Here is a 21,911-nt window from a genome sequence, read left to right on the forward strand (position 1 = left end):
GACACATCCAGAAATCGTTAGATGATCCCATCTGGCTAATCCATTGTAGCAAATACATTAAATAAAATAGAGGGTGTTGTGTTTATTAGAAAGTTAGTCTTTCATGGAGAGCCCAGAAGAATGTCTTTCCTTCAAGCATGGCCTTCTACTTAGTTTGGATATCTGGAAGGAATAGAAAGCAGCTCTTACTACTAAAGTGTCAGCTGTTTGAAGAGCCATTTATTTATGTCTGCCCTGCACTGACATATCCCTTCTGATGAGCAGTTTCCTGTAAATGTCTCAGATTGCAGAGATACTAACTACTGATATCCATATCCTGAGTAATGTGAGTACTTTAATATTCTCCTAAGAATATAGAGTTTTGCCACCTTCCAAGAAAAGTGCCTTAAGAATGTAGTTTAATTTGTGCCTATATGTTGACATTCATAAGTACATAGGCTTCCACTCATACTCTGAAAGTCACAGCTGGCCACATTCTGCCTTAAGACTACATATGGCACTCTGAGATCGGAAACCGTCTGGCTTTGTAGCTCAGTGGCAAAGCACTAATTTTTTGGAACCAGGGGACACGAGTTCAATCCTCATCAGGGTCTTCTGTTTATCTTTTAAATCTTAACTCTTTTCAAGTTATTTCACCTAGGAATCACACCTCGTTTTAAGCTTGCTTATTGTCAACGTTCCCTTTTCTGCTTTTATCTTAACAAGAAGACTTGAATAATACCAGAGAACTACGACTCATTCGTCTCCCCTTCCGATTGCCTGACAAACGCTGTTCTCACCCTGCAAGGCAAAACCAGATAATAACTCAATGTTTACCGTCCCTTGGAAAGGTTGAGCGAGTATCTGACCTCTCTTTCTGCTCAATCTGCTTCCACATAACGAGCGTTATAGGGCTCGAGCAGTGGCACCTTGGAGATTTTAATTTCTTTCCTCTCAAAACACTATAGCTCCCAGATACCTCGGCTCTCAGGAAAATGAGGTGAATCCTCAAAACCCCAGCCACCACTCACCATAAACTTCCTTTTCTCATGCTCTCTGTTCAAATGATACAACTTATCTTGTACTTAAAGTGAAAGTGAATGCAGGCAGACTTGTTTGATAGATTTGGTGACCTTGATTGGTTGGGATGGATAAAGAAGTGAACCTGGTGTCTCAAGAAGTAGAATCAGGATGGGGATGAGGAAAAGAGAAATTGAGCAGGGACCACAATCACAGGTTAGAGAAATACGTGTCATGAATGAAATCATTTTAAAAAGTTGACTTCTAGCAGGCATTATTTTTCAAAATTGCAGACAAATTAAAAATGAATTTTGTATTGGAGGAACAATCACAGCACACAAGAGGTACAATCTACTTTAGAGGAATAGCATATTTGGCTAAGGCCTTTGTGTGATGATGCTATCCTTTTGCCATTTATATGAGTTATATTTTATTCAATTTGGTTGATCAACATTTTTTGCAGCTCTTCAATTTATGGCTATTCATGCGACTATACTGTTTTTATTATTCTTGTTATTTAGCAAATTTATTTTTGAATACACTGATGTGAATGCATAGTTCACAAGTCAGCACATCATAATGCAGTGAAACGAATCGTCCCGAAGGTGATGTGATCCTAGGGACCCGGAGGAGTTAGACAGGAAGATTCTGAATAGAAGTGAATAATCTTTAGCAAGCGCCATCTTTAATCTGAGTTTAATTTTTCCTTTCATTGAAATGATTTAAAAAAGTTAATGCTGTTGCTCCAGGTGAGGCTCGAACTCACAACCTCGGCATGGCTCAGTGCAAGTACTGCTGTATAAGTACCGCGCGCTAACCGATTGCGCCACTGGAGCTCACACATACACCATGAGTCCAACTGCGCCACCTAGAGGTGACTTAGTAGACGACAGGATCGTCATCAACATACCGTATGCAAGATCAGCTCACATGCAAACATGTTACCCTGATTACTACAATTACAGTGGAACCGGAAAAGATTCTATAATTGTCCTGTAACATAAAATTCAGTCTTTTGAAAACCACATTCAATTATATCTTGTCAGTTCCGACAAAGTCTAGGGGAATCTAATTGTTATGTCTCATAAGCACAAAGGAGGAATTTAGCCAGAAAATGATATGTTGGACCCAAGTTGGGGGAAGGTGGGTAGTTGGATATCTTACTTCAACTGTTTTCATTTTAGCTACAGACTAGTGTCAACAGAGTACCTCGTGTGTACAAATGCTTTAAATCATGTTACAGGGTGGATGAAGTGGGTGAGTGGTTAAGGTGGCGGACTGCCCATACAGTGTGCTCTGCATGTGTGGATACAAATCCCACCATCGTCAAAGTCCGATCATGTTGGTTTTTGAAGGTCAGCACTGCTCCCAGTATAATTACGCTCTCTTTCGAGACACATCCAGAAATCGTTAGATGATCCCATCTGGCTAATCCATTGTAGCAAATACATTAAATAAAATAGAGGGTTTTGTGTTTATTAGAAAGTTAGTCTTTCATGGAGAGCCCAGAAGAATGTCTTTCCTTCAAGCATGGCCTTCTACTTAGTTTGGATATCTGGAAGGAATAGAAAGCAGCTCTTACTACTAAAGTGTCAGCTGTTTGAAGAGCCATTTATTTATGTCTGCCCTGCACTGACATATCCCTTCTGATGAGCAGTTTCCTGTAAATGTCTCAGATTGCAGAGATACTAACTACTGATATCCATATCCTGAGTAATGTGAGTACTTTAATATTCTCCTAAGAATATAGAGTTTTGCCACCTTCCAAGAAAAGTGCCTTAAGAATGTAGTTTAATTTGTGCCTATATGTTGACATTCATAAGTACATAGGCTTCCACTCATACTCTGAAAGTCACAGCTGGCCACATTCTGCCTTAAGACTACATATGGCACTCTGAGATCGGAAACCGTCTGGCTTTGTAGCTCAGTGGCAAAGCACTAATTTTTTGGAACCAGGGGACACGAGTTCAATCCTCATCAGGGTCTTCTGTTTATCTTTTAAATCTTAACTCTTTTCAAGTTATTTCACCTAGGAATCACACCTCGTTTTAAGCTTGCTTATTGTCAACGTTCCCTTTTCTACTTTTATCTTAGCAAGAAGACTTGAATAATACCAGAGAACTACGACTCATTCGTCTCCCCTTCCGATTGCCTGACAAACGCCTGACAAACGCTGTTCTCACCCTGCTAGGCAAAACCAGATAATAACTCAATGTTTACCGTCCCTTGGAAAGGTTGAGCGAGTATCTGACCTCTCTTTCTGCTCAATCTGCTTCCACATAACGAGCGTTATAGGGCTCGAGCAGTGGCACCTTGGAGATTTTAATTTCTTTCCTCTCAAAACACTATAGCTCCCAGATTCCTCGGCTCTCAGGAAAATGAGGTGAATCCTCAAAACCCCAGCCACCACTCACCATAAACTTCCTTTTCTCATGCTCTCTGTTCAAATGATACAACTTATCTTGTACTTAAAGTGAAAGTGAATGCAGGCAGACTTGTTTGATAGATTTGGTGACCTTGATTGGTTGGGGTGGATAAAGAAGTGAACCTGGTGTCTCAAGAAGTAGAATCAGGATGGGGATGAGGAAAAGAGAAATTGAGCATGGACCACAATCACAGGTTAGAGAAATACGTGTCATGAATGAAATCATTTTAAAAAGTTGACTTCTAGCAGGCATTATTTTTCAAAATTGCAGACAAATTAAAAATGAATTTAGTATTGGAGGAACAATCACAGCACACAAGAGGTACAATCTACTTTAGAGGAATAGCATATTTGGCTAAGGCCTTTGTGTGATGATGCTATCCTTTTGCCATTTATATGAGTTATATTTTATTCAATTTGGTTGATCAACATTTTTTGCAGCTCTTCAATTTATGGCTATTCATGCGACTATACTGTTTTTATTATTCTTGTTATTTAGCAAATTTCTTTTTGAATACACTGATGTGAATGCATAGTTCACAAGTCAGCACATCATAATGCAGTGAAACGAATCGTCCCGAAGGTGATGTGATCCTAGGGACCCGGAGGAGTCAGACAGGAAGATTCTGAATAGAAGTGAATAATCTTTAGCAAGCGCCATCTTTAATCTGAGTTTAATTTTTCCTTTCAGTGTAATGATTTAAAAAAGATAATGCAGTTGCTCGAGGTGAGGCTCGAACTCACAACCTCGGCATGGCTCAGTGCAAGTATTGCTGTATAAGTACCGCGCGCTAATCGATTGCGCCACTGGAGCTCACACATACACCATGAGTCCAACTGCGCCACCTAGAGGTGACTTAGTAGACGACAGGATCGTCATCAACATACCGTATGCAAGATCAGCTCACATGCAAACATGTTACCCTGATTACTACAATTACAGTGGAACCGGAAAAGATTCTATAATTGTCCTGTAACATAAAATTCAGTCTTTTGAAAACCACATTCAATTATATCTCGTCAGTTCCGACAAAGTCTAGAGGAATCTAATTGTTATGTCTCATAAGCACAAAGGAGGAATTTAGCCAGAAAATGATATGTTGGACCCAAGTTGGGGGAAGGTGGGTAGTTGGATATCTTACTTCAACTGTTTTAATTTTAGCTACAGACTAGTGTCAACAGAGTACCTCATGTTAACAAATGCTTTAAATCCTGTTACAGGGTGGATGAAGTGGGTGAGTGGTTAAGGTGGCGGACTGCCCATACAGTGTGCTCTGCATGTGTGGATACAAATCCCACCATCGTCAAAGTCCGATCATGTTGGTTTTTGAAGGTCAGCACTGCTCCCAGTATAATTACGCTCTCTTTCGAGACACATCCAGAAATCGTTAGATGATCCCATCTGGCTAATCCATTGTAGCAAATACATTAAATAAAATAGAGGGTGTTGTGTTTATTAGAAAGTTAGTCTTTCATGGAGAGCCCAGAAGAATGTCTTTCCTTCAAGCATGGCCTTCTACTTAGTTTGGATATCTGGAAGGAATAGAAAGCAGCTCTTACTACTAAAGTGTCAGCTGTTTGAAGAGCCATTTATTTATGTCTGCCCTGCACTGACATATCCCTTCTGATGAGTAGTTTCCTGTAAATGTCTCAGATTGCAGAGATACTAACTACTGATATCCGTATCCTGAGTAATGTGAGTTCTTTAATATTCTCCTAAGAATATAGAGTTTTGCCACCTTCCACGAAAAGTGCCTTAAGAATGTAGTTTAATGTGTGCCTATATGTTGACATTCATAAGTACATAGGTTTCCACTCATACTCTGAAACTCACAGCTGGCCACATTCTGCCTTAAGACTACATATGGCACTCTGAGATATGGAAATCCTCCGGCTTTGTAGCTCAGTGGCAAAGCACGGATTTTTTGGAACCAGGGGACACGAGTTCAATCCTCATCAGGATCTTCTGTTTATCTTTTAAATCTTAACTCTTTTCAAGTTATTTCACCTAGGAACCACACCTCGTTTTAAGCTTGCTTATTGTCAACGTTCCCTTTTCTACTTTTATCTTAGCAAGAAGACTTGAATAATACCAGAGAACTACGACTCATTCGTCTCCCCTTCCGATTGCCTGACAAACGCCTGACAAACGCTGTTCTCACCCTGCTAGGCAAAACCAGATAATAACTCAATGTTTACCGTCCCTTGGAAAGGTTGAGCGAGTATCTGACCTCTCTTTCTGCTCAATCTGCTTCCACATAACGAGCGTTATAGGGCTCGAGCAGTGGCACCTTGGAGATTTTAATTTCTTTCCTCTCAAAACACTATAGCTCCCAGATACCTCGGCTCTCAGGAAAATGAGGTGAATCCTCAAAACCCCAGCCACCACTCACCATAAACTTCCTTTTCTCATGCTCTCTGTTCAAATGATACAACTTATCTTGTACTTTAAGTGAAAGTGAATGCAGGCAGACTTGTTTGATAGATTTGGTGACCTTGATTGGTTGGGGTGGATAAAGAAGTGAACCTGGTGTCTCAAGAAGTAGAATCAGGATGGGGATGAGGAAAAGAGAAATTGAGCATGGACCACAATCACAGGTTAGAGAAATACGTGTCATGAATGAAATCATTTTAAAAAGTTGACTTCTAGCAGGCATTATTTTTCAAAATTGCAGACAAATTAAAAATGAATTTTGTATTGGAGGAACAATCACAGCACACAAGAGGTACAATCTACTTTAGAGGAATAGCATATTTGGCTAAGGCCTTTGTGTGATGATGCTATCCTTTTGCCATTTATATGAGTTATATTTTATTCAATTTGGTTGATCAACATTTTTTGCAGCTCTTCAATTTATGGCTATTCATGCGACTATACTGTTTTTATTATTCTTGTTATTTAGCAAATTTCTTTTTGAATACACTGATGTGAATGCATAGTTCACAAGTCAGCACATCATAATGCAGTGAAACGAATCGTCCCGAAGGCGATGTGATCCTAGGGACCCGGAGGAGTTAGACAGGAAGATTCTGAATAGAAGTAAATAATCTTTAGCAAGCGCCATCTTTAATCTGAGTTTAATTTTTCCTTTCATTGAAATGATTTAAAAAAGATAATGCAGTTGCTCCAGGTGAGGCTCAAACTCACAACCTCGGCATGGCTCAGTGCAAGTACTGCTGTATAAGTACCGCGCGCTAACCGATTGCGCCACTGGAGCTCACACATACACCATGAGTCCAACTGCGCCACCTAGAGGTGACTTAGTAGACGACAGGATCGTCATCAACATACCGTATGCAAGATCAGCTCACATGCAAACATGTTACCCTGATTACTACAATTACAGTGGAACCGGAAAAGATTCTATAATTGTCCTGTAACATAAAATTCAGTCTTTTGAAAACCACATTCAATTATATCTCGTCAGTTCCGACAAAGTCTAGGGGAATCTAATTGTTATGTCTCATAAGCACAAAGTAGGAATTTAGCCAGAAAATGATATGTTGGACCCAAGTTGGGGGAAGGTGGGTAGTTGGATATCTTACTTCAACTGTTTTCATTTTAGCTACAGACTAGTGTCAACAGAGTACCTCGTGTGTACAAATGCTTTAAATCCTGTTCCAGGGTTGATGAAGTGGGTGAGTGGTTAAGGTGGCGGACTGCCCATACAGTGTGCTCTGCATGTGTGGATACAAATCCCACCATCGTCAAAGTCCGATCATGTTGGTTTTTGAAGGTCAGCACTGCTCCCAGTATAATTACGCTCTCTTTCGAGACACATCCAGAAATCGTTAGATGATCCCATCTGGCTAATCCATTGTAGCAAATACATTAAATAAAATAGAGGGTGTTGTGTTTATTAGAAAGTTAGTCTTTCATGGAGAGCCCAGAAGAATGTCTTTCCTTCAAGCATGGCCTTCTACTTAGTTTGGATATCTGGAAGGAATAGAAAGCAGCTCTTACTACTAAAGTGTCAGCTGTTTGAAGAGCCATTTATTTATGTCTGCCCTGCACTGACATATCCCTTCTGATGAGTAGTTTCCTGTAAATGTCTCAGATTGCAGAGATACTAACTACTGATATCCATATCCTGAGTAATGTGAGTACTTTAATATTCTCCTAAGAATATAGAGTTTTGCCACCTTCCACGAAAAGTGCCTTAAGAATGTAGTTTAATGTGTGCCTATATGTTGACATTCATAAGTACATAGGTTTCCACTCATACTCTGAAACTCACAGCTGGCCACATTCTGCCTTAAGACTACATATGGCACTCTGAGATATGGAAAACCTCCGGCTTTGTAGCTCGGTGGCAAAGCACGGATTTTTTGGAACCAGGGGACACGAGTTCAATCCTCATCAGGATCTTCTGTTTATCTTTTAAATCTTAACTCTTTTCAAGTTATTTCACCTAGGAATCACACCTCGTTTTGAGCTTGCTTATTGTCAACGTTCCCTTTTCTGCTTTTATCTTAGCAAGAAGACTTGAATAATACCAGAGAACTACGACTCATTCGTCTCCCCTTCCATTGCCTGACAAACGCCTGACAAACGCTGTTCTCACCCTGCTAGGCAAAACCAGATAATAACTCAATGTTTACCGTCCCTTGGAAAGGTTGAGCGAGTATCTGACCTCTCTTTCTGCTCAATCTGCTTCCACATAACGAGCGTTATAGGGCTCGAGCAGTGGCACCTTGGAGATTTTAATTTCTTTCCTCTCAAAACACTATAGCTCCCAGATACCTCGGCTCTCAGGAAAATGAGGTGAATCCTCAAAACCCCAGCCACCACTCACCATAAACTTCCTTTTCTCATGCTCTCTGTTCAAATGATACAACTTATCTTGTACTTAAAGTGAAAGTGAATGCAGGCAGACTTGTTTGATAGATTTGGTGACCTTGATTGGTTGGGGTGGATAAAGAAGTGAACCTGGTGTCTCAAGAAGTAGAATCAGGATGGGGATGAGGAAAAGAGAAATTGAGCATGGACCACAATCACAGGTTAGAGAAATACGTGTCATGAATGAAATCATTTTAAAAAGTTGACTTCTAGCAGGCATTATTTTTCAAAATTGCAGACAAATTAAAAATGAATTTTGTATTGGAGGAACAATCACAGCACACAAGAGGTACAATCTACTTTAGAGGAATAGCATATTTGGCTAAGGCCTTTGTGTGATGATGCTATCCTTTTGCCATTTATATGAGTAATATTTTATTCAATTTGGTTGATCAACATTTTTTGCAGCTCTTCAATTTATGGCTATTCATGCGACTATACTGTTTTTATTATTCTTGTTATTTAGCAAATTTCTTTTTGAATACACTGATGTGAATGCATAGTTCACAAGTCAGCACATCATAATGCAGTGAAACGAATCGTCCCGAAGGCGATGTGATCCTAGGGACCCGGAGGAGTCAGACAGGAAGATTCTGAATAGAAGTGAATAATCTTTAGCAAGCGCCATCTTTAATCTGAGTTTAATTTTTCCTTTCAGTGTAATGATTTAAAAAAGATAATGCAGTTGCTCGAGGTGAGGCTCGAACTCACAACCTCGGCATGGCTCAGTGCAAGTATTGCTGTATAAGTACCGCGCGCTAATCGATTGCGCCACTGGAGCTCACACATACATCATGAGTCCAACTGCGTGACCTAGAGGTGACTTAATAGACGACAGGATCGTCATCAACATACCGTATGCAAGATCAGCTCACATGCAAACATGTTACCCTGATTACTACAATTACAGTGGAACCGGAAAAGATTCTATAAATGTCCTGTAACATAAAATTCAGTCTTTTGAAAACCACATTCAATTATATCTCGTCAGTTCCGACAAAGTCTAGGGGAATCTAATTGTTATGTCTCATAAGCACAAAGGAGGAATTTAGCCAGAAAATGATATGTTGGACCCAAGTTGGGGGAAGGTGGGTAGTTGGATATCTTACTTCAACTGTTTTCATTTTAGCTACAGACTAGTGTCAACAGAGTACCTCGTGTGTACAAATGCTTTAAATCATGTTACAGGGTGGATGAAGTGGGTGAGTGGTTAAGGTGGCGGACTGCCCATACAGTGTGCTCTGCATGTGTGGATACAAATCCCACCATCGTCAAAGTCCGATCATGTTGGTTTTTGAAGGTCAGCACTGCTCCCAGTATAATTACGCTCTCTTTCGAGACACATCCAGAAATCGTTAGATGATCCCATCTGGCTAATCCATTGTAGCAAATACATTAAATAAAATAGAGGGTGTTGTGTTTATTAGAAAGTTAGTCTTTCATGGAGAGCCCAGAAGAATGTCTTTCCTTCAAGCATGGCCTTCTACTTAGTTTGGATATCTGGAAGGAATAGAAAGCAGCTCTTACTACTAAAGTGTCAGCTGTTTGAAGAGCCATTTATTTATGTCTGCCCTGCACTGACATATCCCTTCTGATGAGCAGTTTCCTGTTTATGTCTCAGATTGCAGAGATACTAACTACTGATATCCATATCCTGAGTAATGTGAGTACTTTAATATTCTCCTAAGAATATAGAGTTTTGCCACCTTCCAACAAAAGTGCCTTAAGAATGTAGTTTAATTTGTGCCTATATGTTGACATTCATAAGTACATAGGCTTCCACTCATACTCTGAAAGTCACAGCTGGCCACATTCTGCCTTAAGACTACATATGGCACTCTGAGATCGGAAACCGTCTGGCTTTGTAGCTCAGTGGCAAAGCACTAATTTTTTGGAACCAGGGGACACGAGTTCAATCCTCATCAGGGTCTTCTGTTTATCTTTTAAATCTTAACTCTTTTCAAGTTATTTCACCTAGGAATCACACCTCGTTTTAAGCTTGCTTATTGTCAACGTTCCCTTTTCTGCTTTTATCTTAACAAGAAGACTTGAATAATACCAGAGAACTACGACTCATTCGTCTCCCCTTCCGATTGCCTGACAAACGCTGTTCTCACCCTGCAAGGCAAAACCAGATAATAACTCAATGTTTACCGTCCCTTGGAAAGGTTGAGCGAGTATCTGACCTCTCTTTCTGCTCAATCTGCTTCCACATAACGAGCGTTATAGGGCTCGAGCAGTGGCACCTTGGAGATTTTAATTTCTTTCCTCTCAAAACACTATAGCTCCCAGATACCTCGGCTCTCAGGAAAATGAGGTGAATCCTCAAAACCCCAGCCACCACTCACCATAAACTTCCTTTTCTCATGCTCTCTGTTCAAATGATACAACTTATCTTGTACTTAAAGTGAAAGTGAATGCAGGCAGACTTGTTTGATAGATTTGGTGACCTTGATTGGTTGGGATGGATAAAGAAGTGAACCTGGTGTCTCAAGAAGTAGAATCAGGATGGGGATGAGGAAAAGAGAAATTGAGCAGGGACCACAATCACAGGTTAGAGAAATACGTGTCATGAATGAAATCATTTTAAAAAGTTGACTTCTAGCAGGCATTATTTTTCAAAATTGCAGACAAATTAAAAATGAATTTTGTATTGGAGGAACAATCACAGCACACAAGAGGTACAATCTACTTTAGAGGAATAGCATATTTGGCTAAGGCCTTTGTGTGATGATGCTATCCTTTTGCCATTTATATGAGTTATATTTTATTCAATTTGGTTGATCAACATTTTTTGCAGCACTTCAATTTATGGCTATTCATGCGACTATACTGTTTTTATTATTCTTGTTATTTAGCAAATTTATTTTTGAATACACTGATGTGAATGCATAGTTCACAAGTCAGCACATCATAATGCAGTGAAACGAATCGTCCCGAAGGTGATGTGATCCTAGGGACCCGGAGGAGTTAGACAGGAAGATTCTGAATAGAAGTAAATAATCTTTAGCAAGCGCCATCTTTAATCTGAGTTTAATTTTTCCTTTCATTGAAATGATTTAAAAAAGTTAATGCAGTTGCTCCAGGTGAGGCTCGAACTCACAACCTCGGCATGGCTCAGTGCAAGTACTGCTGTATAAGTACCGCGCGCTAACCGATTGCGCCACTGGAGCTCACACATACACCATGAGTCCAACTGCGCCACCTAGAGGTGACTTAGTAGACGACAGGATCGTCATCAACATACCGTATGCAAGATCAGCTCACATGCAAACATGTTACCCTGATTACTACAATTACAGTGGAACCGGAAAAGATTCTATAATTGTCCTGTAACATAAAATTCAGTCTTTTGAAAACCACATTCAATTATATCTTGTCAGTTCCGACAAAGTCTAGGGGAATCTAATTGTTATGTCTCATAAGCACAAAGGAGGAATTTAGCCAGAAAATGATATGTTGGACCCAAGTTGGGGGAAGGTGGGTAGTTGGATATCTTACTTCAACTGTTTTCATTTTAGCTACAGACTAGTGTCAACAGAGTACCTCATGTGTACAAATGCTTTAAATCCTGTTACAGGGTGGATGAAGTGGGTGAGTGGTTAAGGTGGCGGACTGCCCATACAGTGTGCTCTGCATGTGTGGATACAAATCCCTCCATCGTCAAAGTCCGATCATGTTGGTTTTTGAAGGTCAGCACTGCTCCCAGTATAATCACGCTCTCTTTCGAGACACATCCAAAAATCGTTAGATGATCCCATCTGGCTAATCCATTGTAGCAAATACATTAAATAAAATAGAGGGTGTTGTGTTTATTAGAAAGTTAGTCTTTCATGGAGAGCCCAGAAGAATGTCTTTCCTTCAAGCATAGCCTTCAACTTAGTTTGGATATCTGGAAGGAATAGAAAGCAGCTCTTACTACTAAAGTGTCAGCTGTTTGAAGAGCCATTTATTTATGTCTGCCCTGCACTGACATATCCCTTCTGATGAGTAGTTTCCTGTAAATGTCTCAGATTGCAGAGATACTAACTACTGATATCCATATCCTGAGTAATGTGAGTTCTTTAATATTCTCCTAAGAATATAGAGTTTTGCCACCTTCCACGAAAAGTGCCTTAAGAATGTAGTTTAATGTGTGCCTATATGTTGACATTCATAAGTACATAGGTTTCCACTCATACTCTGAAACTCACAGCTGGCCACATTCTGCCTTAAGACTACATATGGCACTCTGAGATATGGAAATCCTCCGGCTTTGTAGCTCAGTGGCAAAGCACTGATTTTTTGGAACCAGGGGACACGAGTTCAATCCTCATCAGGATCTTCTGTTTATCTTTTAAATCTTAACTCTTTTCAAGTTATTTCACCTAGGAATCACACCTCGTTTTAAGCTTGCTTATTGTCAACGTTCCCTTTTCTACTTTTATCTTAGCAAGAAGACTTGAATAATACCAGAGAACTACGACTCATTCGTCTCCCCTTCCGATTGCCTGACAAACGCCTGACAAACGCTGTTCTCACCCTGCTAGGCAAAACCAGATAATAACTCAATGTTTACCGTCCCTTGGAAAGGTTGAGCGAGTATCTGACCTCTCTTTCTGCTCAATCTGCTTCCACATAACGAGCGTTATAGGGCTCGAGCAGTGGCACCTTGGAGATTTTAATTTCTTTCCTCTCAAAACACTATAGCTCCCAGATACCTCGGCTCTCAGGAAAATGAGGTGAATCCTCAAAACCCCAGCCACCACTCACCATAAACTTCCTTTTCTCATGCTCTCTGTTCAAATGATACAACTTATCTTGTACTTAAAGTGAAAGTGAATGCAGGCAGACTTGTTTGATAGATTTGGTGACCTTGATTGGTTGGGATGGATAAAGAAGTGAACCTGGTGTCTCAAGAAGTAGAATCAGGATGGGGATGAGGAAAAGAGAAATTGAGCAGGGACCACAATCACAGGTTAGAGAAATACGTGTCATGAATGAAATCATTTTAAAAAGTTGACTTCTAGCAGGCATTATTTTTCAAAATTGCAGACAAATTAAAAATGAATTTTGTATTGGAGGAACAATCACAGCACACAAGAGGTACAATCTACTTTAGAGGAATAGCATATTTGGCTAAGGCCTTTGTGTGATGATGCTATCCTTTTGCCATTTATATGAGTTATATTTTATTCAATTTGGTTGATCAACATTTTTTGCAGCACTTCAATTTATGGCTATTCATGCGACTATACTGTTTTTATTATTCTTGTTATTTAGCAAATTTATTTTTGAATACACTGATGTGAATGCATAGTTCACAAGTCAGCACATCATAATGCAGTGAAACGAATCGTCCCGAAGGTGATGTGATCCTAGGGACCCGGAGGAGTTAGACAGGAAGATTCTGAATAGAAGTAAATAATCTTTAGCAAGCGCCATCTTTAATCTGAGTTTAATTTTTCCTTTCATTGAAATGATTTAAAAAAGTTAATGCAGTTGCTCCAGGTGAGGCTCGAACTCACAACCTCGGCATGGCTCAGTGCAAGTACTGCTGTATAAGTACCGCGCGCTAACCGATTGCGCCACTGGAGCTCACACATACACCATGAGTCCAACTGCGCCACCTAGAGGTGACTTAGTAGACGACAGGATCGTCATCAACATACCGTATGCAAGATCAGCTCACATGCAAACATGTTACCCTGATTACTACAATTACAGTGGAACCGGAAAAGATTCTATAATTGTCCTGTAACATAAAATTCAGTCTTTTGAAAACCACATTCAATTATATCTTGTCAGTTCCGACAAAGTCTAGGGGAATCTAATTGTTATGTCTCATAAGCACAAAGGAGGAATTTAGCCAGAAAATGATATGTTGGACCCAAGTTGGGGGAAGGTGGGTAGTTGGATATCTTACTTCAACTGTTTTCATTTTAGCTACAGACTAGTGTCAACAGAGTACCTCATGTGTACAAATGCTTTAAATCCTGTTACAGGGTGGATGAAGTGGGTGAGTGGTTAAGGTGGCGGACTGCCCATACAGTGTGCTCTGCATGTGTGGATACAAATCCCTCCATCGTCAAAGTCCGATCATGTTGGTTTTTGAAGGTCAGCACTGCTCCCAGTATAATCACGCTCTCTTTCGAGACACATCCAAAAATCGTTAGATGATCCCATCTGGCTAATCCATTGTAGCAAATACATTAAATAAAATAGAGGGTGTTGTGTTTATTAGAAAGTTAGTCTTTCATGGAGAGCCCAGAAGAATGTCTTTCCTTCAAGCATAGCCTTCAACTTAGTTTGGATATCTGGAAGGAATAGAAAGCAGCTCTTACTACTAAAGTGTCAGCTGTTTGAAGAGCCATTTATTTATGTCTGCCCTGCACTGACATATCCCTTCTGATGAGTAGTTTCCTGTAAATGTCTCAGATTGCAGAGATACTAACTACTGATATCCATATCCTGAGTAATGTGAGTTCTTTAATATTCTCCTAAGAATATAGAGTTTTGCCACCTTCCACGAAAAGTGCCTTAAGAATGTAGTTTAATGTGTGCCTATATGTTGACATTCATAAGTACATAGGTTTCCACTCATACTCTGAAACTCACAGCTGGCCACATTCTGCCTTAAGACTACATATGGCACTCTGAGATATGGAAATCCTCCGGCTTTGTAGCTCAGTGGCAAAGCACTGATTTTTTGGAACCAGGGGACACGAGTTCAATCCTCATCAGGATCTTCTGTTTATCTTTTAAATCTTAACTCTTTTCAAGTTATTTCACCTAGGAATCACACCTCGTTTTAAGCTTGCTTATTGTCAACGTTCCCTTTTCTACTTTTATCTTAGCAAGAAGACTTGAATAATACCAGAGAACTACGACTCATTCGTCTCCCCTTCCGATTGCCTGACAAACGCCTGACAAACGCTGTTCTCACCCTGCTAGGCAAAACCAGATAATAACTCAATGTTTACCGTCCCTTGGAAAGGTTGAGCGAGTATCTGACCTCTCTTTCTGCTCAATCTGCTTCCACATAACGAGCGTTATAGGGCTCGAGCAGTGGCACCTTGGAGATTTTAATTTCTTTCCTCTCAAAACACTATAGCTCCCAGATACCTCGGCTCTCAGGAAAATGAGGTGAATCCTCAAAACCCCAGCCACCACTCACCATAAACTTCCTTTTCTCATGCTCTCTGTTCAAATGATACAACTTATCTTGTACTTAAAGTGAAAGTGAATGCAGGCAGACTTGTTTGATAGATTTGGTGACCTTGATTGGTTGGGGTGGATAAAAAAGTGAACCTGGTGTCTCAAGAAGTAGAATCAGGATGGGGATGAGGAAAAGAGAAATTGAGCATGGACCACAATCACAGGTTAGAGAAATACGTGTCATGAATGAAATCATTTTAAAAAGTTGACTTCTAGCAGGCATTATTTTTAAAAATTGCAGACAAATTAAAAATGAATTTTGTATTGGAGGAACAATCACAGCACACAAGAGGTACAATCTACTTTAGAGGAATAGCATATTTGGCTAAGGCCTTTGTGTGATGATGCTATCCTTTTGCCATTTATATGAGTTATATTTTATTCAATTTGGTTGATCAACATTTTTTGCAGCTCTTCAATTTATGGCTATTCATGCGACTATACTGTTTTTATTATTCTTGTTATTTAGCAAATTTCTTTTTGAATACACTGATGTGAATGCATAGTTCACAAGTCAGCACATCATAATGCAGTGAAACGAATCGTCCCGAAGGCGATGTGATCCTAGGGACCCGGAGGAGTCAGACAGGAAGATTCTGAATAGAAGTGAATAATCTTTAGCAAGCGCCATCTTTAATCTGAGTTTAATTTTTCCTTTCAGTGTAATGATTTAAAAAAGATAATGCAGTTGCTCGAGGTGAGGCTCGAACTCACATCCTCGGCATGGCTCAGTACAAGTATTGCTGTATAAGTACCGCGCGCTAATCGATTGCGCCACTGGAGCTCACACATACACCATGAGTCCAACTGCGTGACCTAGAGGTGACTTAATAGACGACAGGATCGTCATCAACATACCGTATGCAAGATCAGCTCACATGCAAACATGTTACCCTGATTACTACAATTACAGTGGAACCGGAAAAGATTCTATAATTGTCCTGTAACATAAAATTCAGTCTTTTGAAAACCACATTCAATTATATCTCGTCAGTTCCGACAAAGTCTAGGGGAATCTAATTGTTATGTCTCATAAGCACAAAGGAGGAATTTAGCCAGAAAATGATATGTTGGACCCAAGTTGGGGGAAGGTGGGTAGTTGGATATCTTACTTCAACTGTTTTCATTTTAGCTACAGACTAGTGTCAACAGAGTACCTCGTGTGTACAAATGCTTTAAATCATGTTACAGGGTGGATGAAGTGGGTGAGTGGTTAAGGTGGCGGACTGCCCATACAGTGTGCTCTGCATGTGTGGATACAAATCCCACCATCGTCAAAGTCCGATCATGTTGGTTTTTGAAGGTCAGCACTGCTCCCAGTATAATTACGCTCTCTTTCGAGACACATCCAGAAATCGTTAGATGATCCCATCTGGCTAATCCATTGTAGCAAATACATTAAATAAAATAGAGGGTGTTGTGTTTATTAGAAAGTTAGTCTTTCATGGAGAGCCCAGAAGAATGTCTTTCCTTCAAGCATGGCCTTCAACTTAGTTTGGATATCTGGAAGGAATAGAAAGCAGCTCTTACTACTAAAGTGTCAGCTGTTTGAAGAGCCATTTATTTATGTCTGCCCTGCACTGACATATCCCTTCTGATGAGTAGTTTCCTGTAAATGTCTCAGATTGCAGAGATACTAACTACTGATATCCATATCCTGAGTAATGTGAGTTCTTTAATATTCTCCTAAGAATATAGAGTTTTGCCACCTTCCACGAAAAGTGCCTTAAGAATGTAGTTTAATGTGTGCCTATATGTTGACATTCATAAGTACATAGGTTTCCACTCATACTCTGAAACTCACAGCTGGCCACATTCTGCCTTAAGACTACATATGGCACTCTGAGATATGGAAATCCTCCGGCTTTGTAGCTCAGTGGCAAAGCACGGATTTTTTGGAACCAGGGGACACGAGTTCAATCCTCATCAGGATCTTCTGTTTATCTTTTAAATCTTAACTCTTTTCAAGTTATTTCACCTAGGAATCACACCTCGTTTTAAGCTTGCTTATTGTCAACGTTCCCTTTTCTACTTTTATCTTAGCAAGAAGACTTGAATAATACCAGAGAACTACGACTCATTCGTCTCCCCTTCCGATTGCCTGACAAACGCCTGACAAACGCTGTTCTCAGCCTGCAAGGCAAAACCAGATAATAACTCAATGTTTACCGTCCCTTGGAAAGGTTGAGCGAGTATCTGACCTCTCTTTCTGCTCAATCTGCTTCCACATAACGAGCGTTATAGGGCTCGAGCAGTGGCACCTTGGAGATTTTAATTTATTTCCTCTCAAAACACTATAGCTCCCAGATACCTCGGCTCTCAGGAAAATGAGGTGAATCCTCAAAACCCCAGCCACCACTCACCATAAACTTCCTTTTCTCATGCTCTCTGTTCAAATGATACAACTTATCTTGTACTTAAAGTGAAAGTGAATGCAGGCAGACTTGTTTGATAGATTTGGTGACCTTGATTGGTTGGGATGGATAAAGAAGTGAACCTGGTGTCTCAAGAAGTAGAATCAGGATGGGGATGAGGAAAAGAGAAATTGAGCATGGACCACAATCACAGGTTAGAGAAATACGTGTCATGAATGAAATCATTTTAAAAAGTTGACTTCTAGCAGGCATTATTTTTCAAAATTGCAGACAAATTAAAAATGAATTTTGGATTGGAGGAACAATCACAGCACACAAGAGGTACAATCTACTTTAGAGGAATAGCATATTTGGCTAAGGCCTTTGTGTGATGATGCTATCCTTTTGCCATTTATATGAGTTATATTTTATTCAATTTGGTTGATCAACATTTTTTGCAGCTCTTCAATTTATGGCTATTCATGCGACTATACTGTTTTTATTATTCTTGTTATTTAGCAAATTTCTTTTTGAATACACTGATGTGAATGCATAGTTCACAAGTCAGCACATCATAATGCAGTGAAACGAATCGTCCCGAAGGTGATGTGATCCTAGGGACCCGGAGGAGTTAGACAGGAAGATTCTGAATAGAAGTGAATAATCTTTAGCAAGCGCCATCTTTAATCTGAGTTTAATTTTTCCTTTCATTGAAATGATTTAAAAAAGTTAATGCAGTTGCTCCAGGTGAGGCTCGAACTCACAACCTCGGCATGGCTCAGTGCAAGTACTGCTGTATAAGTACCGCGCGCTATCCGATTGCGCCACTGGAGCTCACACATACACCATGAGTCCAACTGCGCCACCTAGAGGTGACTTAGTAGACGACAGGATCGTCATCAACATACCGTATGCAAGATCAGCTCACATGCAAACATGTTACCCTGATTACTACAATTACAGTGGAACCGGAAAAGATTCTATAATTGTCCTGTAACATAAAATTCAGTCTTTTGAAAACCACATTCAATTATATCTCGTCAGTTCCGACAAAGTCTAGGGGAATCTAATTGTTATGTCTCATAAGCACAAAGGAGGAATTTAGCCAGAAAATGATATGTTGGACCCAAGTTGGGGGAAGGTGGGTAGTTGGATATCTTACTTCAACTGTTTTCATTTTAGCTACAGACTAGTGTCAACAGAGTACCTGGTGTGTACAAATGCTTTAAATCATGTTACAGGGTGGATGAAGTGGGTGAGTGGTTAAGGTGGCGGACTGCCCATACAGTGTGCTCTGCATGTGTGGATACAAATCCCACCATCGTCAAAGTCCGATCATGTTGGTTTTTGAAGGTCAGCACTGCTCCCAGTATAATTACGCTCTCTTTCGAGACACATCCAGAAATCGTTAGATGATCCCATCTGGCTAATCCATTGTAGCAAATACATTAAATAAAATAGAGGGTGTTGTGTTTATTAGAAAGTTAGTCTTTCATGGAGAGCCCAGAAGAATGTCTTTCCTTCAAGCATGGCCTTCTACTTAGTTTGGATATCTGGAAGGAATAGAAAGCAGCTCTTACTACTAAAGTGTCAGCTGTTTGAAGAGCCATTTATTTATGTCTGCCCTGCACTGACATATCCCTTCTGATGAGCAGTTTCCTGTAAATGTCTCAGATTGCAGAGATACTAACTACTGATATCCATATCCTGAGTAATGTGAGTACTTTAATATTCTCCTAAGAATATAGAGTTTTGCCACCTTCCAAGAAAAGTGCCTTAAGAATGTAGTTTAATTTGTGCCTATATGTTGACATTCATAAGTACATAGGCTTCCACTCATACTCTGAAAGTCACAGCTGGCCACATTCTGCCTTAAGACTACATATGGCACTCTGAGATCGGAAACCGTCTGGCTTTGTAGCTCAGTGGCAAAGCACTAATTTTTTGGAACCAGGGGACACGAGTTCAATCCTCATCAGGGTCTTCTGTTTATCTTTTAAATCTTAACTCTTTTCAAGTTATTTCACCTAGGAATCACACCTCGTTTTAAGCTTGCTTATTGTCAACGTTCCCTTTTCTGCTTTTATCTTAACAAGAAGACTTGAATAATACCAGAGAACTACGACTCATTCGTCTCCCCTTCCGATTGCCTGACAAACGCTGTTCTCACCCTGCAAGGCAAAACCAGATAATAACTCAATGTTTACCGTCCCTTGGAAAGGTTGAGCGAGTATCTGACCTCTCTTTCTGCTCAATCTGCTTCCACATAACGAGCGTTATAGGGCTCGAGCAGTGGCACCTTGGAGATTTTAATTTCTTTCCTCTCAAAACACTATAGCTCCCAGATACCTCGGCTCTCAGGAAAATGAGGTGAATCCTCAAAACCCCAGCCACCACTCACCATAAACTTCCTTTTCTCATGCTCTCTGTTCAAATGATACAACTTATCTTGTACTTAAAGTGAAAGTGAATGCAGGCAGACTTGTTTGATAGATTTGGTGACCTTGATTGGTTGGGATGGATAAAGAAGTGAACCTGGTGTCTCAAGAAGTAGAATCAGGATGGGGATGAGGAAAAGAGAAATTGAGCAGGGACCACAATCACAGGTTAGAGAAATACGTGTCATGAATGAAATCATTTTAAAAAGTTGACTTCTAGCAGGCATTATTTTTCAAAATTGCAGACAAATTAAAAATGAATTTTGTATTGGAGGAACAATCACAGCACACAAGAGGTACAATCTACTTTAGAGGAATAGCATATTTGGCTAAGGCCTTTGTGTGATGATGCTATCCTTTTGCCATTTATATGAGTTATATTTTATTCAATTTGGTTGATCAACATTTTTTGCAGCTCTTCAATTTATGGCTATTCATGCGACTATACTGTTTTTATTATTCAAGTTATTTAGCAAATTTATTTTTGAATACACTGATGTGAATGCATAGTTCACAAGTCAGCACATCATAATGCAGTGAAACGAATCGTCCCGAAGGTGATGTGATCCTAGGGACCCGGAGGAGTTAGACAGGAAGATTCTGAATAGAAGTGAATAATCTTTAGCAAGCGCCATCTTTAATCTGAGTTTAATTTTTCCTTTCATTGAAATGATTTAAAAAAGTTAATGCTGTTGCTCCAGGTGAGGCTCGAACTCACAACCTCGGCATGGCTCAGTGCAAGTACTGCTGTATAAGTACCGCGCGCTAACCGATTGCGCCACTGGAGCTCACACATACACCATGAGTCCAACTGCGCCACCTAGAGGTGACTTAGTAGACGACAGGATCGTCATCAACATACCGTATGCAAGATCAGCTCACATGCAAACATGTTACCCTGATTACTACAATTACAGTGGAACCGGAAAAGATTCTATAATTGTCCTGTAACATAAAATTCAGTCTTTTGAAAACCACATTCAATTATATCTTGTCAGTTCCGACAAAGTCTAGGGGAATCTAATTGTTATGTCTCATAAGCACAAAGGAGGAATTTAGCCAGAAAATGATATGTTGGACCCAAGTTGGGGGAAGGTGGGTAGTTGGATATCTTACTTCAACTGTTTTCATTTTAGCTACAGACTAGTGTCAACAGAGTACCTCGTGTGTACAAATGCTTTAAATCATGTTACAGGGTGGATGAAGTGGGTGAGTGGTTAAGGTGGCGGACTGCCCATACAGTGTGCTCTGCATGTGTGGATACAAATCCCACCATCGTCAAAGTCCGATCATGTTGGTTTTTGAAGGTCAGCACTGCTCCCAGTATAATTACGCTCTCTTTCGAGACACATCCAGAAATCGTTAGATGATCCCATCTGGCTAATCCATTGTAGCAAATACATTAAATAAAATAGAGGGTTTTGTGTTTATTAGAAAGTTAGTCTTTCATGGAGAGCCCAGAAGAATGTCTTTCCTTCAAGCATGGCCTTCTACTTAGTTTGGATATCTGGAAGGAATAGAAAGCAGCTCTTACTACTAAAGTGTCAGCTGTTTGAAGAGCCATTTATTTATGTCTGCCCTGCACTGACATATCCCTTCTGATGAGCAGTTTCCTGTAAATGTCTCAGATTGCAGAGATACTAACTACTGATATCCAT

General features: G+C 40.0%; 9 non-coding genes across 9 annotated transcripts; all 9 read right to left on the reverse strand.

Annotated features, from left to right (window-relative positions):
- Nucleotides 1-1,740: 1,740 nt before the first annotated feature.
- Nucleotides 1,741-1,835, reverse strand: TRNAI-UAU (transfer RNA isoleucine (anticodon UAU)). Its single transcript has 2 exons — nucleotides 1,798-1,835; nucleotides 1,741-1,776 (listed from the first exon to the last, which is right to left on the reverse strand). It is a non-coding gene; the product is annotated as a tRNA-Ile (tRNA).
- A 2,308-nt stretch (nucleotides 1,836-4,143) lies between these two features.
- TRNAI-UAU (transfer RNA isoleucine (anticodon UAU)) lies at nucleotides 4,144-4,238 on the reverse strand. The gene is made up of 2 exons: nucleotides 4,201-4,238; nucleotides 4,144-4,179 (listed from the first exon to the last, which is right to left on the reverse strand). It is a non-coding gene; the product is annotated as a tRNA-Ile (tRNA).
- A 2,309-nt stretch (nucleotides 4,239-6,547) lies between these two features.
- Nucleotides 6,548-6,642, reverse strand: TRNAI-UAU (transfer RNA isoleucine (anticodon UAU)). The gene is made up of 2 exons: nucleotides 6,605-6,642; nucleotides 6,548-6,583 (listed from the first exon to the last, which is right to left on the reverse strand). It is a non-coding gene; the product is annotated as a tRNA-Ile (tRNA).
- Nucleotides 6,643-8,950: 2,308 nt separating this feature from the next.
- Nucleotides 8,951-9,045, reverse strand: TRNAI-UAU (transfer RNA isoleucine (anticodon UAU)). Its single transcript has 2 exons — nucleotides 9,008-9,045; nucleotides 8,951-8,986 (listed from the first exon to the last, which is right to left on the reverse strand). It is a non-coding gene; the product is annotated as a tRNA-Ile (tRNA).
- Nucleotides 9,046-11,342: 2,297 nt separating this feature from the next.
- TRNAI-UAU (transfer RNA isoleucine (anticodon UAU)) lies at nucleotides 11,343-11,437 on the reverse strand. Its single transcript has 2 exons — nucleotides 11,400-11,437; nucleotides 11,343-11,378 (listed from the first exon to the last, which is right to left on the reverse strand). It is a non-coding gene; the product is annotated as a tRNA-Ile (tRNA).
- A 2,309-nt stretch (nucleotides 11,438-13,746) lies between these two features.
- On the reverse strand, nucleotides 13,747-13,841 carry TRNAI-UAU (transfer RNA isoleucine (anticodon UAU)). The gene is made up of 2 exons: nucleotides 13,804-13,841; nucleotides 13,747-13,782 (listed from the first exon to the last, which is right to left on the reverse strand). It is a non-coding gene; the product is annotated as a tRNA-Ile (tRNA).
- Nucleotides 13,842-16,150: 2,309 nt separating this feature from the next.
- TRNAI-UAU (transfer RNA isoleucine (anticodon UAU)) lies at nucleotides 16,151-16,245 on the reverse strand. The gene is made up of 2 exons: nucleotides 16,208-16,245; nucleotides 16,151-16,186 (listed from the first exon to the last, which is right to left on the reverse strand). It is a non-coding gene; the product is annotated as a tRNA-Ile (tRNA).
- A 2,309-nt stretch (nucleotides 16,246-18,554) lies between these two features.
- TRNAI-UAU (transfer RNA isoleucine (anticodon UAU)) lies at nucleotides 18,555-18,649 on the reverse strand. Its single transcript has 2 exons — nucleotides 18,612-18,649; nucleotides 18,555-18,590 (listed from the first exon to the last, which is right to left on the reverse strand). It is a non-coding gene; the product is annotated as a tRNA-Ile (tRNA).
- A 2,297-nt stretch (nucleotides 18,650-20,946) lies between these two features.
- On the reverse strand, nucleotides 20,947-21,041 carry TRNAI-UAU (transfer RNA isoleucine (anticodon UAU)). Its single transcript has 2 exons — nucleotides 21,004-21,041; nucleotides 20,947-20,982 (listed from the first exon to the last, which is right to left on the reverse strand). It is a non-coding gene; the product is annotated as a tRNA-Ile (tRNA).
- Between the last annotated feature and the right edge of the window lie 870 nt (nucleotides 21,042-21,911).

This window comes from Pleurodeles waltl, chromosome 6 (assembly GCF_031143425.1).
Source record: "Pleurodeles waltl isolate 20211129_DDA chromosome 6, aPleWal1.hap1.20221129, whole genome shotgun sequence".
NCBI classification, from domain to species: domain Eukaryota; kingdom Metazoa; phylum Chordata; class Amphibia; order Caudata; family Salamandridae; genus Pleurodeles; species Pleurodeles waltl.